Source organism: Pan troglodytes, chromosome 6 (genome assembly GCF_028858775.2).
Source record: "Pan troglodytes isolate AG18354 chromosome 6, NHGRI_mPanTro3-v2.0_pri, whole genome shotgun sequence".
NCBI classification, from domain to species: Eukaryota; Metazoa; Chordata; class Mammalia; order Primates; family Hominidae; genus Pan; species Pan troglodytes.
The window spans coordinates 118756502-118760429 of record NC_072404.2 but is presented as its reverse complement, the minus strand read 5'-3'; positions in this window follow the sequence as shown (position 1 = coordinate 118760429).

The following is a 3928-nucleotide window of genomic DNA, read 5'->3' as shown; positions in this document are numbered from 1 at the left end:
AGAAACTTTTGTAAACGAGCTAATATCATTTCAGCCATTTAAGTAGAATTTAAGGATTTTAAACTATGTTATAAAATACTTCGGCCAGGCGCGGTGGCTCACGCCTGTAATCTCAGTACTTTGGGAGGCCAAGGCGGGCAGATCACAAGGTCAGGAATTCAAGATCAGCCTGGCCATCATGGTGAAACCCTGTCTCTATTTAAAAATACAAAAGTGAGCTGGGCATGGTGGCGCGCACCTGTAGTCCCAGCTACTCGGGAGGCTGAGGCAGGAGAATGGAATGAACCCGGGAGGCGGAGGTTGCAGTGAGCCGAGACCACGCCATTGCACTCCAGCCTGGGTGTCAGAGCAAGACTCCATCTCAAAAAAAAAAAAAAAAAAAAAAATTATTGCACATTCTTTAGCACCAGCCTTCCACTTAGCAGATACTGCAGTTGATAGATTGAAAGTAGTGTACAGGCCGGGTGCTGTGGCTCACGCCTGTAATCCAGTACTTTGGGAGGCCAAGGCAGGCAGATCACGAGGTCAGGAGATTCAGATCATCCTGGCTAACACGGTGAAACCCCGTCTCTGCTAAAAATACAAAAAAATTAGCCGGGCGTGATGGCAGGCGCCTGTAGTGCCAGCTACTTGGGAGGCTGAGGCAGGAGAATGGCGTGAACCCGGGAGGCAGAGCTTGCAGTGAGCAGAGATCGCGCCACTGCACTCCAGCCTGGGGGAGAGAGTGAGACTCCTTCTCAAAAAAAAAAAAAAAAAAAAAGTAGTGTACAAAAAAAGGTATTTGTCTTATACATTTGTATTTAACTTTTCTGTTGAACTTTTAAACTGTTTTGAATAGAATTGTTATGTATATTAAAAGCACAAGTCTTAAGGTGGGAAAATATATTTTTGTTTTATCACTTTGCTTAGCATCTGAGAACGAGTGCATTTCAAAATACATTTCATCCATATGTAAATACGTCAGAATGTTTTACTCAGAATTATTTCATACAGCAAAGATTTCCTGACTTTTTTGTCTTACAGTCTTGTCTCTGGCTTTCAAGGAAATAATATATAAGCCCACGTGTTCTTTCTGGGCCTTAATAGCTGCTACTGTATCTTCTATGTTTTTCCACCCTGATTCAAATTCAGGTTCATATTGTCCTATCAAAATGGGCATAATCTACATAATCTAAGCACTAGCCTTATTTTATGGCAATATATGGGAAAGCACTGTTTTGAAGAAGGTCCCATAAAGAAAAGTCCTTTGACCTTCTGAAATCCCGTGCAATATGACAGTGGTTGATCTATGTCTCATGAATCGATGGAATATGTTTGAAAACATTTGTGAACCAGGGTCCAGGAAACTCCAATCTATGTCTTAGACACTGACTCTGTATTAGTATATGGCAGCTGATAATGGGATCCCAACTGCCAATCTCATCTGCAGTGGAACCCCAAGAAACTGTTAAGGGTATGGATCTTCTTCAAGCCCTGGAATAGCTCATTTTGTAGTTGCAGGAAACATCTAAAATATCCGCTCTCTGTGGTTTGATCCTGTGTCCTTACCTGTTTAGCAGAGAAAGACAGTACCAGCCTCTGAGTGTACACTTTGAGAAAATGAGTCTGCTCTCTTGTGTGGATGAAGAAAAGAGAGGGTAGCAAACCTAGTGAATCTGTCCTGGGGTGGGTGGGTGTGTTTTTTTGTGTGTGTTGGGGGGGTGGGGGTGTGCCCTTGTGTGGGGATGAGGGAGGGAAGAGTAGGTGGTGGCGAAGGCTCTTTTATGTCTGCCCCTTTAAAGATAGTAAATCAATTTAAATTCTAAAATGAAACAGAACTTCCTTGGTGTGAGCCTGTATGCTTTACTGAGTGCAAAAAAAATGCTATTGGTCCTTTTTAGTGCACCTTACCTTTCAGGAGTGCCTTTAGGATTCAAGATGTTTAGATTCTTACTGTTTTGAATGCTCATAAAAGTTTGAGAACTATAAAAGTATTACCGAATTCTTCAAACATACAGCTAACCAAAATGCATGCAATGGTTTTGAAACCCCTCCAATCCCAACAACACAACGGTAAAAGTTAGCACCACACCAGGTAACGTGCCTGCTTAGTGACTTAGATTTTATCAAGTTTGAGCATCTTAAAACTCCACCTGGCCTTTGAGAAAGGTGTACCAGGCTTTTCATTATACTGGTGTATTGCATTTCACTTTATGTAACAGATAAACCTCAGAAGCATCATGAAAACTGAGTTTTTTAATAAACCTAATCACATTTTTAACACTAAGAAGTTTTTAAACAGGATTCTACAGTATATTTTTCTAAAGTCATAAATCCTTTGTATTCTAACTTATCAGCACCCTGACACATGTATTTATATATGTGCATCTACACACATGTATATAGACACATCTATTTTAGGTGGAGGAAGTTACTGGTAAATGTCTGTTTCATCTCTTTGAGTACAAACATGCTGACCTAGGCAATGTTGATGCTACCTGCATAAATATGCCTTGACAGAAAAACCCAAATTTTTAAAGTAGTTGATTTTACATTTGATGTGTGGCCAATTAGATTTTCCTTATGGACCTAAATTATCACGATAGTCACTCTGTATCGTTAGAACAGAGTGTGCTCAACATTATCTAATTTGAGTTGTCTTTAATTGGTATATATGAGCACGTGGCCATGACAACGTGGAAAGACTTCAGAGTGTGTTCTAAATGTGTACATTTATTTAATCAAAACATTCAAAAACATACATCTTCAGTCATTTTCTTAAGTATATTTTATTGTAAGCATAACCTGAAAATAGCTTGCTCTATTTAATTCCTCAAGAAAAATTAGGGCAGGGTTAAAAAAGATGAATTTTTCTGATCAAGTTCATAAAAATGAAAAATCAAGAATATTGGTTGGATTTTATAAAGGGCTTTAATTTCTTTACTTGAAAACTTTCATAATTTTAAGTATTTCAGTGCAAAGCAGCATTTTCTATGTTGTCAACTTTTTCTATTGTGAATTAAAAATATATCCAACTCTTATTTTGCAACTTATTTATGAATATCGAACTTCAATAAAAATATTATTGTGCTTTGGTCTTGGCATTGGGGGAAGGGGTAATTGTGGTAGAAGATAGGATTTGGTGGTGGTTACACAGGAGGTAATTTTAAAGAGATCTGTTGAGGATTCTAATATAACCTTTATTTTTAAAATACCTCACTGTAGACCAGAAGCCTAACAGAAACTTTACCAAAATTTTAACTAATTTGTAAAATGAAAGTAATCACTTTTCTGTATGAAGCCAATTCTGGACTTTCTAAATTAGATCATATGTACACATATTTTTTTTTCTTTTTTTACTAGTCTTTCACTTCTGGCTGAACATTTTTCTTTCTGTTTTATTGCACCACTTTACTGCTCATTAAAATCACTAATCTTCCTGATTAATTTGAAATCAAATGGCAATGCAAAACATATACATCCAATGTTTCTCCTACTTTAAAAAAGCTTTGGCCAAAGCTTTTATTATTCAATATGGTGGTGGGAAACTATCATAATGCATGTGGTCATACGCCTAAGTGAGCTACTTTGTTGCGGGACAGAAGCGGATAATAGGAGCATAGGTAATGGAGCCGACAAACTTGTACTTGAAACCCGGCTTTGCCACTACAAGTAAGTAGGAAAGTTTATGCATCCATTGGATGAAGATCCATTTGATAATCTTCCTCAGTGGACAGATGGGAGGATACAATGAGAATTTATATGTAGAGCACCCAGCCAGCATATGCCTAGGATAGAAGCCATCTAAGCAAGCGCTTTGTATGATGTGAAATCCTTAAACGGGTGTGGGTCAAAAAAATAGTCAAAATATATTCTAACAAGCTTTTCTGCCTAATAACATTAGAGATCACCTTTTATTATATTACAAGAAGAGATATGGAAAAAAGCA